This window comes from Schistocerca americana, chromosome X, assembly GCF_021461395.2.
Source record: "Schistocerca americana isolate TAMUIC-IGC-003095 chromosome X, iqSchAmer2.1, whole genome shotgun sequence".
NCBI lineage: Eukaryota > Metazoa > Arthropoda > Insecta > Orthoptera > Acrididae > Schistocerca > Schistocerca americana.
This window is the reverse complement of record NC_060130.1, coordinates 165,858,074-165,870,626: the sequence shown is the minus strand read 5'-3', so window position 1 is coordinate 165,870,626 and position 12,553 is coordinate 165,858,074. Positions and strand designations below refer to the sequence as shown.

At 43.7% G+C, this 12,553-nt stretch overlaps 1 protein-coding gene and 1 non-coding gene across 3 annotated transcripts in view; both read left to right on the top strand.

Annotated features, from left to right (window-relative positions):
• LOC124554795 (excitatory amino acid transporter 1) overlaps positions 1 to 12,553 on the top strand; it is a 762,497-nt gene that overhangs the window by 498,251 nt on the left and 251,693 nt on the right. The gene's annotated exons all lie outside the window — the stretch shown is intronic.
• On the top strand, positions 3,859 to 3,942 carry Trnas-gga. The gene is given in 2 exon segments: positions 3,859 to 3,898; positions 3,908 to 3,942. It is a non-coding gene; the product is annotated as a tRNA-Ser (tRNA).

Genomic DNA, 12,553 nt, shown 5'->3' with positions numbered 1-12,553 from the left:
TTAGGTTAGTTAGGTTTAATTAGTTCTAAGTTCTAGGCGACTGAATACCTCAGAAGTTAAGTCGCATAGTGCTCAGAGCCATTTGAACCATTTTTGAACACCGGTCATCCTATGAAATACAACAATACGGAGATTCTACCTTTCACATCCAGCTATTGGGATAGTGTTGTTAAGGAAGCTGTTGAAATCAAACTATCAAGCAACCTGATAAACAGAGATCGTGGATTTTGTTTAAATGCTGCTTGGAATCCGGCTCTGTCTCTCATCAAAAAACAGAGGGACAGAATTAGTGCTACCTCACCTGTTGATTAATAGTCACTTCGATATTTCTGATGTTGGTTATCTTTGTTTGTGCTGACACTTGTTCTGTGTGTGGTATCTTCCTTGTTTCTCCTCTGTGAACCGAGGTATTAAATTCCCTTGCACATTGCTTCCTCCTTGCATTTGTACCTTGAGAATGACAGGGTGTGCTCCTGTCGAAATATCGGCGGTGGTCGACGACGTCACCCGGCAGCAGACCCGTAAGTTATCTGAAGAAGATTTTCATTTTTAGTAGTGTTAATGATTTGCGTTAGGCGGCCGTACTGGGATGGCGACTTCAGCAATGGTGTGCTGCTCTTCGCGAGTATCGCCGCATTAAAGGAATACGGAGAGCTCCTCTTTCTGCACCGGGGCTGAAGAACATGATTCGGAAATTCGAATTAACTGGCAGTTTGGGGATTGCTCCTATCAGAGGCCGAGGACCAGTTGCGGCACAAATTGTTGAAGAAGTTACTGTTGCCATGGCTTAGAATGCTGGGCGCAATGTGCGATGTTCAAGCAGTGCACGTGGTGTGTCACGACAGCTGAACATTCCACGGTGCACCGTTCGAAAAGTGATTTGAACAATCGTGCTGTTCCAGGCTGTCGTGGATGCAGATGGTAGTCACATTGAGCAACGTTTGTAGCCTGGCACGCAATTAACAAATCTTACTCTCTCATGTGTAATTAAAAAAGTCTTTGTTTCAATGTTTTATCGTTATTTCTCTTCCGCATGTCCTGTCAAATATTTACGCAAAGTTTCTTTGTCCTACGAGCATTCGTTTTGTTTGTGGGTCCTCTCAAGTACTGAAAGTTTAATTATAACCGCTCTGTATTCTGGAACAATCAGTGTCAGTCTACTGCGAAAAGGTCAAGTGACCGTCTTACCCGTTCACGCTTCACCTCCTGTGATAGCATTGTAGATTGGCGAAGGGTCTGTTAATGTTCGCAATACATTATCTAAGTATCTGGAAACCAATTAAGTGACGTTAGTATGGTGTACGTCCACCTTTCGTCTCCATGACGGTTTGAACCCTGCTGGGGACAATATCAGTAAGGTGTCTAAGTGTCTGTGGAGAGATGGCAGCCTCTTCTTCCTCAAGAGCCGAAACCACAGAAGGTAGTGATGGTAATACTGGGGCCTGGCGCGAAGACACCCCTCTGGACAGATCAGTCCATTTCAGGAATGTTATTATCAACAAACTACCGCTTCACAAATGCTGCATTGTGACAGGTTGCATTGTCGTGCTGATACAGTCGTCGTCCCTGAAATGTTCCTATACTGTAAGCATTACAGAAAGGTGTGAAATGTGTTTATAACCTTTAGCGTTTTCTTAAGCGCAACAAAGGAAACAATCTGTAACCGTGGAAAAACACTCCCATACCGTTACACTGTGCAACCTCCTCTGTAATTCATTGTTGACACTATCCACGATGTCAGGTAACGTTCCAGTCATTCTCCAAACCGAAGTCCATCGGATTGACACATAGTATAGAGTGATTCCTCACTCGTTTACAGTTACCCACTATCAAGTGTCGTCCCTCTTTATACCACTTGGAGTGTCACTTAGCTTTGAGTATAGCAAGGTGTAGTTTATGGGGGGCTACTACACCATTGTAACCAATTCTTCTTAACTACCTGCGCACTGTCATGTGCTAGGTGGGCTTCTGGTAACTCTTCGGAACTCACGAGTGATTCTTGCTGCTGAGTTAATGCGGTTCCCGTTAGTATCTGAGATCTTCCTGGTCTTGGTTTATCTGTGGCTGTCCCTTCGCGTTTCCACTTTGCAGACACATCACCAGCAGTCGGCTTGAGCAGCTTTAGGAGGACTGTAATGTTCCTAATGGATTTGTTACTCGGGTGACATCCAGTGCCTCGTGCATGTTCAAATGGTTCAACTGGCTCTGAGCGCTACGGGACTCAACTGCGGTGGTCATACGTCCCCTAGAACTTAGAACTACTTAAACCTAACTAACCTAAGGACATCACACACATCCATGCCCGAGGCAGGATTCGAACCTGCGACCGTAGCGGTCGTGCGGTTCCAGACTGTAGCGCCTTTAACCGCTCGGCCACTCCGGCCGGCCGTGCATGTTCGAGGTCTTTGAGTTCTTCTGGCTGACCCATTATACTGTTAGCTGATTGTCTACTAGCAACACAATACTCCCAGCCTCCTTTTATACACCTCCTCTCCTGACGTCTAGTGGTCAGTCCCGCATTATATAGGAGTTTGATGTTTGGTTTGTGGGGCACTCAACTGCGCGGTCGTCAGCATCCGTACAAAGTTCCAATTTTACACAGTCCAATGTTTAACTCAATCCAATCCAGCAACTGTCGCGAATGATGATCCAGTCCCCGGGCAGAGAAAATCTCCAACTCGGCCGAAAATCGAACCCGTGTCCTCGTGATCCAGAGTCAGCAACTCTAGCCACTAGAACACGAGCTGCGGACATTACATAGGAGTGTCTGGATACTTGTGATAAGATAGTGTGTATATAAATGACATGTTGGATAACGTAGAAGCTCCATGAAGCTGATACCGGCTGTCGCATTTTATGTACATAAGTCGCAACAGTAGAAAATTTTCTTGAAGTTGAGGAAGACCTTAAGCAAGTCTATGATTTGTGCAGAATTGGCACTTGCCCTCAGCATATAAAAATGTAAAACACTGCGCATAAACAAATGTAAAGATTGATTGTTGTATGATTACACAATTGTTCGGCAATCATTCGAAGCAAGCACGTCCATTAAACATCTGGGGTTATTGGCATGTTTTCCGACTGGCACAGAAAAAGAAGTAAATAGTCTCTGCTTTCGACTTTTTTCCTTATGTAGTTTTCATGAAATAACTCTCCTTTTCTGAAAGAGAGTGCACCTTAGTGATATCATCATTAAGTAAACTCCAGTGGAATTTATCTCGTGCTCTGTAAAACAAGCTTGAATCCCACCAACGGCTTGGCATGTCACAGTTTCTATTAAATCTGCACCATTGTTCCGCCTTTACGACTACTGAGCAAGCAGCAAAACCGACGACACTTGGATTTACAAAACTTCAGGAATGCTGCAGTTTCTGTTTGGGTGTCTAGTTGAAGTATCTGGGCGAACGGAACAGTTACTTTTTTCTCCAAGTGGTATAACTGAGCGATTATATTCCAAGCATTCAGATACACGTGCTTTCTTCCTGTTAATATAGGATATCTTGAATGATGTCGTAATTTTTTTGACAAATGTGTACACTGTATACATACGTGGCGTACATACTCAGCAAGCCTTTGAGTTGCAGAGCAAGTGACTAATACGCAAACCGTTTAGCGCAGACTATTAAGACAGCAGGCTCTCCATTGCTGATTCAGCGAAGAAACTAATTTATGTTCATCTACCGCGAGGCAAAAACTGGATGTTAGGCCTTATGATAATTTTCTTTCGTCCCACTTTCGCTGATTAAACAGAATGTTCGGATAAACCAGGCATAACTAATTTTACGAAGGGTGGCTTGGCCTATTGAACATCTGCAAGTTGAATCTGAACTACACCGACAAAATTTGGAAGGTGGGCCGGCCTGAGTGGCCGAGCGGTTAAAGGCGCTACAGTCTGGAACCGCACGACCGCTACGGTCGCAGGTTCGAATCCTGCCTCGGGCATGGATGTGCGTGATGTCCTTATGTTAGTTAGGTTTAAGTAGTTCTAAGTTCTAGGGGACTTATGACCACAGCAGTTGAGTCCCATAGTGCTCAGAGCCATTTGAACCATTTGGAAGGTGGTTCACGGCTATTTTCCGAGTATTTTTGTACAAGCGACCCGTGGTGTCCGTTGGCTCGATACAGAGTAATAATTTATTTATATTTGTTCGGTTTATTACACCAATTCCCTTCCATTCTGCGGAAATAACTTCGAAACTGTGATAGAGCCTGCAATATAGTGTCACCAAAACGTACAACAGTAAATGTAGTAATGCAACAGACTTCAGTTGCAAAAGTACTATGACGTGGTTGCCGTCGCCACGGAAACAGCTCAGCATAGCGTCATTGTGTCGCTCTTCCATTGCATTGAGTGAATTCATATACGAGGGTCATATCGGACAACTCATCGTCACTTTAATTACCAAATGGCTCTGAGCACTATGCGACTTAACTTCTGAGGTCGTCAGTCGCCTAGAACTTAGAACTAATTAAACCTAACTAACCTAAGGACATCTCACACATCCATACCCGAGGCAGGATTCGAACCTGCGACCGGAGCGGTCGCTCGGCTCCAGACTGTAGCGCCTAGAACCGCACGGCCACTCCGGCCGGCTTTAATTACCCATACTGCTGTGTATCACTGTTAAGGTACAACTAACACTACGACGTAAACAAACCAGAGACAGATCCGAGCAATGCAGAATGCGCGCTTGGTGATGTCCGCGTTATGGTTCTCAAGAGCAAGTACCGCGAGTGAGCGAATGGAATAGTTTGGTTTCCATAAAAGATATACAGCGAATACCGTAGACATCTGTACTATTGGGATGATATTTTAAGCAAAATACAGATATGGTGAATGGGGTAGGACGTCAAACGAAATTCAGTTGCTCTCTAACGAGCCAGTTGATGCCAAAACATTCAGAAAATAACCGTGAACAAGTTCCGAAATTTTGTTGATGGAGTTCTGGTACAATTCTGTATTTCCCAAATACCTTATGGTTGTCGTTACTTACGACTGCATTTTATTTACGGTCTCCACCATTCGTTCCCTCCTTATGGCCACAAAAGTGAAGATACTAACTAAAGCAGAGAAAGAAATTACTTTTTTCGGTCACGTCAGCAGTTGTGGCGCCCCTTTTGTCATCAGTCTACTGACTGGTTTGATGCGGCCCGCCACGAATTCCTTTCCTGTGCTAACCTCTTCATCTCAGAGTAGCACTTACAACCTACGTCCTCAGTTATTTGCTTGACGTATTCCAATCTCTGTCTTCCTCTACAGTTTTTTCCCTCTACAGCTCCCTCTAGTACCATGGAAGTCATTCCCTCATGTCTTAGCAGATGTCCTATAATCCTGTCCCTTCTCCTTATTAGTGTTTTCCACATATTCCTTTCCTCTCCGATTCTGCGTAGAACCTCCTCATTCCTTACCTTATCAGTCCACCTAATTTTCAACATTCGTCTATAGCACCACATATCAAATGCTTCGATTCTCTTCTGTTCCGGTTTTCCCACAGTCCATGTTTCACTACCATACAATGCTGTACTCCAGACGTACATCCTCAGAAATTTCTTCCTCAAATTAAGGCCGGTATTTGATATTAGTAGACTTCTCTTGGCCAGAAATGCCGTTTTTGCCATAGCGAGTCTGCTTTTGATGTCCTCCTTGCTCCGTCCGTCATTGGTTATTTTACTGCCTAGGTAGCAGAATTCCTTAACTTCATTGACTTCGTGACCATCCATCCTGATGTTAAGTTTCTCGCTGTTCTCATTTCTACTACATCTCATTACCTTCGTCTTTCTCCGATCTACTCTCAAACCATACTGTGTACTCATTAGACTGTTCATTCCGTTCAGCAGATCATTTAATTCTTCTTCACTTTCACTCAGGATAGCAATGTCATCAGCGAATCGTATCATTGATATCCTTTAACCTTGTATTTTAATTTCACTTCTGAACCTTCCTTTTATTTCCATCATTGCTTCCTCGATGTACAGATTGAAGAGTAGGGGCGAAAGGCTACAGCCTTGTCTTACACCCTTCTTAATACGAGCACTTCGTTCTTGATCGTCCACTCTTATTATTCCCTCTTGGTTGTTGTACATATTGTATATGACCCGTCTTTCCCTATAGCTTACCCCTACTTTTTTCAGAATCTCGAACAGCTTGCACCATTTTATATTGTCGAACGCTTTTTCCAAGTCGACAAATCCTATGAAAGTGTCTTGATTTTTCTTTAGCCTTGCTTCCATTATTAGCCGTTACGTCAGAATTGCCTCTCTCGTCCCTTTACTTTTCCTAAAGCCAAACTGATCGTCACCTAGCGCATTCTCAATTTTCTTTTCCATTCTTCTGTATATTATTCTTGTAAACAGCTTCGATGCATGAGCTGTTAAGCTGATAGTGCGACAATTCTCGCACTTGTCAGCTCTTGCCGTCTTCGGAATTGAGTGGATGATGCTTTTCCGAGAGTCAGATGGTATATCGCCAGACTCACATATTCTACACACCAACGTGAATAGTCGTTTTGTTGCCACTTCCCCCAATGATTTTAGAAATTCTGATGGAATGTTATCTATCCCTTCTGCCTTATTTGACCGTAAGTCCTCCAAAGCTCTTTTAAATTCCGATTATAATACTGGATTCCCTATCTCTTCTAAATCGACTCCTGTTTCTTCTTCTATCACATCAGACAAATCTTCACCCTCATAGAGGCTTTCAATGTATTCTTTCCACCTATCTGCTCTCTCCTCTGCATTTAACAGTGGAATTCCCGTTGCACTCTTAATGTTACCACCGTTGCTTTTAATGTCACCAAAGGTTGTTTTGACTTTCCTGTATGCTGAATCGGTCCTTCCGACACTCATATCTTTTTCGATGTCTTCACATTTTTCCTGCAACCATTTCGTCTTAGCTTCCCTGCACTTCCTATTTATTTCATTCCTCAGTGACTTGTATTTCTGTATTCCTGATTTTCCCGGAACATGTTTGTACTTCCTCCTTTCATCAATTAACTGAAGTATTTCTTCTGTTACCCATGGTTTCTTCGCAGCTACCTTCTTTGTACCTATGTTTTCCTTCCCAACTTCTGTGATGGCCCTTTTTAGAGATGTCCATTCCTCTTCAACTGTACTGCCTACTGCGCTATTCCTTATTGCTGTACCTATAGCGTTAGAGAACTTCAAACGGCTCGTCATTCCTTAGTACTTCTGTATCCCACTTCTTTGCGTATTGATTCTTCCTGATTAATGTCTTGAACTTCAGCCTACTCTTCATCACTACTATATTGTGATCTGAGTCTATATCTGCACCTGGGTACGCCTTACAATCCAGTATCTGATTTCGGAATCTCTGTCTGACCATGATGTAATCTAATTGAAATCTTCCCGTATCTCCCGGCCTTTTCCAAGTATACCTCCTCCTCTTGTGATTCTTGAACAGGGTAATCGCTATTACTAGCTGAAACTTGTTACAGAACTCAATTAGTCTTTCTCCTCTTTCATTCCTTGTCTCAAGCCCATATTCTCTTGTAACCTTTTCTTCTACTCCTTCCCCTACAACTGCATTCCAGTCGCCCATGACTATTAGATTTTCGTCCCCCTTTACATACTGAATTACCCTTTCAATATCCTCATACACTTTCTCTATCTGTTCATCTTCAGCTTGCGACGTCGGCATGTATACCTGAACTATCGTTGTCGGTGTTGGTCTGCTGTCGATTCTGATTAGAACAACCCGGTCACTGAACTGCTCACAGTAACACACCCTCTGCCCTACCTTCCTATTCATAACGAATCCTACACCTGTTATACCATTTTCTGCTGCAGTTGATATTACCCGATACTCATCTGACAAGAAATCCTTGTCTTCCTGTTATATTGCTAGCGAAGGCCGAAATGCACGCTATAAGCTCACGCATGAGGTCTGAAACAGGATACGTAATGAATGCTATAAAGAAAAGTACGTAGCTGCTGGAGTACTTAACTTTAATCCATCATTTGTATACATCGTTCTTGATGAGACATGCTTCATACGATAACTATCAATTGCTATGCCGCCTTGCTAGGTCGTAGCCATTGACTTAGCTGAAGGTTATTCTAACTATCTTCTCTGCAAATAAACGAGGCTTCGTCAGTGTTGCATCGCTAGCTAAGTCGTCCGTACAACTGGGGCGAGTTCTAGTAAGTCTCTCTAGACCTGCCGTGTGGCGGCGCTCGGTCTGCAATTACTGACAGTGGCGACACGCTGGTCCGTCGTATACTAGCGGACCGCGGCCGATTTACAGCTACCACCTAGCAAGTGTGGTGTCTGGCGGTGACACCACACTTCCTTCCACTTCACTTCACTGATCCCTATTATATCTAGATTGAGCCTTTGCATTTCCCTTTTCAGATTTTCTAGTTTCCCTACCACGTTCAAGCTTCTGACATTCCACGCCCCGACTCGTAGAACGTTATCCTTTCGTTGATTATTCAATCTTTTTCTCATGGTAACCTCCCCCTTGGCAGTCCCCTCCCGGAGATCCGAATGGGGGACTATTCCGGAATCTTTTGCCAATGGAGAGATCATCATGACACTTCTTCAATTACAGGCCACATGTCCTGTGGATACACGTTACGTGTCTGCAGCGGTTTCCATTGCCTTCTGCATCCTCATATCGTTGATCATTGCTGATTCTTCCGCCTTTAGGGGCAATTTCCCCCCCCCCCCCCAGGGCAAGAGAGTGCCCTGAAACTCTATCCGCTCCTCCGCCCTCTTTGACAAGGCCGTTGGCAGAATGAGGCTGACTTCTTATGCCGGAAGTCTTCGGCCGCCAATGCTGATTATTTATCAAAATTTAGGCAGTGGCGGGGATCGAGCCTGGGACCTAAGACGGTTTGATTATGAATAAAAGACGCTAACCCTAGACCACGGGCTAAATCCACGTAGGAAATAGGAGTTGCCTGCTCAAAGGAGACTAACTTGGAGACTTCACTGATTGAAATATGTTGTATGTAACATGTCAGTCTCTCTGCCTGAAGTTGGGTACTAAAAGTCGCAGAAATACGCCATCTGTGTTGTGAAGCGTGGCGCGATAACGTCGGTGTGGCGTAACAGCCGGGAGCAGCAGGCGTGACGCCGTAAGTGGCTACACGTGCTTCTGCTGTGCGAGTACTTAGCCTGGCTCTCACATCGATACTGCCTGGTGTTAGCGTGATATTTTTATGAGAAATATCTACGTTTATAGGCCCCGGGAGTAGACAACATTCCATTAGAACTACTTATAGCCTTGGGAGAGCCAGTCCTGACAAAACTCTACCATCTGGTGAGCGAGATGTATGCGACAGGCGAAATACCCTCAGACTTCAAGAAGAATATAATAATTCCAATCCCAAAGAAAGCAGGTGTTGACAAGTGTGTGAAAATTACCGAACTATCAGTTTAATAAGTCACAGCTGCAAGATACTAACGCGAATTCTTTACAGACGAATGGAAAAACTGGTAGAAGCTGACCTCGCGGAAGATCAATTTGGATTCCATAGAAATATTGGAACACGTGAGGCAATACTGACCCTACGACTTATCTTAGAAGATAGATTAAGGAACGGTAAACCTACGTTTCTAGCATTTGTAGACGTAGAGAAAGCCTTTGACAACGTTGATTGGAATACTCTCTTTCATATGGCAGGGGAAAACACAGGGAGGGAAAGGCTATTTACAATTCGTACAGAAACCAGATGACAGTTGTAAGAGCCGGCCGCGGTGGTCTCGCGGTTCTAGGCGCGCAGTCCGGAGCCGTGAGACTGCTGCGGTCGCAGGTTCGAATCCTGCCTCGGGCATGGATGTGTGTGATGTCCTTAGGTTAGTTAGGTTTAAGTAGTTCTAAGTTCTAGGGGACTGATAACCACAGCAGTTGAGTCCCATAGTGCTCAGAGCCATTTGAACCATTTTTGAACAGTTGTAAGAGTCGAGGGGCATGAAAGGGAAACAGTGGTTGGGAAGGGAGTGAGACAGGGTTGTAGCCTATCCCCGATATTATTAAATCTGTATATTGAGCAAGCAGTAAAGGAAACATAAGAAAAATTCAGAGTAGGTATTAAAATCAATGGAGAAGAAATAAAAACTTTGAGGTTCACCGATGACATTGTAATTCTGTCAGAGACAGCAAAGGACTTGGAAGAGCAGTTGAACGGAATGAACAGTGTCTTGAAAGGAGGATATAAGATGAACATCAATAACAGCAAAACGTGGATAATGGAATGTAGTCGAAATAAGTCGGGCGATGCTGAGGGAATTAGATTAGGAAATGAGACACACAAAGTAGTAGATGAGTTTTGCTATTTGGGGAGCAAAGTAACTTATGACGGTAGAAGTAGAGAGGATATAAAATGTAGACTGGCAATGGCAAGGGAAGCGTTTCTGAAGAAGAGAAATTTGTTAACATCGAGTATAGATTTAAGTGTCAGGAAGTCGTTCCTGAAAGTATTTGTATGGAGTGTAGCCATGTATGGAAGTGACACATGGACGATAAATAATTTAGACAAGAAGAGAATAGAAGCTTTCGAAATGTGGTGCTACAGAAGAATGTAGAAGATTAGATGGGTAGATCACATAACTAATGAGGAGGTATTGAATAGAATTGGAGAGAAGAGAAATTTGTGGCACAACTTGACTAGAAGAAGGGATCGGTTGGTAGGACATGTTCTGAGGCATCAAGGGATCACAAATTTAGTATTGGAGGGGAGCGTGGAGGATAAAAATCATGGAGGGAGACCAAGAGATGAATACACTAAGCAGATTCAGGAGGGTGTAGGTTGCAGTAGGTACTGGAAGATGAACCTTGCACAGGATAGAGTAGCATGGAGAGCTGCAGCAAACCAGTCTCTGGACTGAAGACCACAACAACAACAACAACAACCACGTCTTATTAGGGCATCTCACGTTCCAGTCACATATGGAGTGTGGAAACACTGATTATTTAAACGCCTTTTTGCACGCTGTAATTAATCTAATATTTTCTTCACGGTCCCTACAGCAACAACACGTAGTGTGTTGCAGTATATGCCGTGGTTACTCACTTGACACTCAGTCTTGAAACTTTGTAAGTAGGTGTTCACGGCATAGTTTCGGCACCTATCTTCAAGCAGCTGCCAGTTTAGTTCGTTCAGAATCTGCTCGGTGCACTCCCATAAGGCGATTCGAACGGTGAGAATTCATGCTGCCCTTCTTCGTAAAAGTTCTATATCCATTCTCGGTCCTATCTGACACGGGCCTCTCACACATGAGCAGCGTACTAGGACGAGTCGAGCGAGTGTTTTGTAATCAATGTCCTTCGTAGTTTCCTAGTTTCTCACCGATGTCTACCACCTTCTTTACGTTCGACTGAGCCTACCTGATCGTTACATTTTATATCCCTACAAAATGGTACACCAAGATATTTGTATGAGTTGACTGGTTTTAGCTGTGACTCACTGACATCTTTGTCACAGGATACTAGGTTTTTTTTTTTTTTATGGGCACAGTAAAGTAAGTTACTAATGTTTGCATCACATTGAAATATTAAGATCTGACTGAATGTTTGTGCAATTTTTTTTTCAAACAGTACTTCATTACGGATAACTGCATCATCAACAGAAAGTATGTCTGCTAGATCATTAATATGCAACATGAACCGTATCAGTCCTAATACACTTCCCTAGGTCACACCTGAAGTTTCTTCTGCATCTGTCGTCGAATCCAACATAACATACTATATTGTCCCTGGCAAGAAATCTTCAATCCATTCTTAAATTTCGCTTGATACCCCTTACGATTTATTTTCGATATTAAGAGTACGTGTAGTGCTGAGTCGAAAGATTCGGAAATGACGCTCCAGTAAGCCAGCTGTGTTCTGTGTCCGACAAAGCCGACAGTGGCCCCATTCACAACGGCAGTAACGCGTGTTTATAACTGTGTGTGTGTGTGTGTGTGTGTGTGTGTGTGTGTGTGTGTGTGTGAGAGAGAGAGAGAGAGAGAGAGAGAGAGAGAGAGGGAGAGAGAGCAATATAGCCCGCGTACGGTCCGATGGCCGTAAGACCACTAACACGCGCCGCTAGACAAATAAATGCTCACAGATGTAACGGGCGGATTGCTGCAGAAACCCGAGGGAGGCGGCACAGTGATAAAAGCGCTAAACTAGCATTCGAGACGAGCGGGTTGAAATCTCCGGCTGGCTGCCCAGATTTGTGTGTCGCATAATTTCTGCAAATCGCTTAAGGCGAATGTGTGGATAGTTCCATCTATGTCCAATCTGAGCTTGCGTTCCGTAATGATTTTGACTGATTAGTCTGTGATCTCAAAGAACACTGTACCATGGCTGGCGTGCTACAGCTTTTTCGTTGCAAAACGCTATATAATACATTCGCAGAACATCACCAAAGGTTCTTGTTCTATTAAATAACAGTAGTACAACAAGATTTTTGCGACGCAAAGGCATGTATACACATGTTAATCACGTACGTAACCAGAGTGCAGTTTACTGTTCCCGAGATGGTGTTACCCAATTCTGAGTTTAAACAGGACGCCGAAAGAAGCTGGGCTTCTGTGGATTATTTT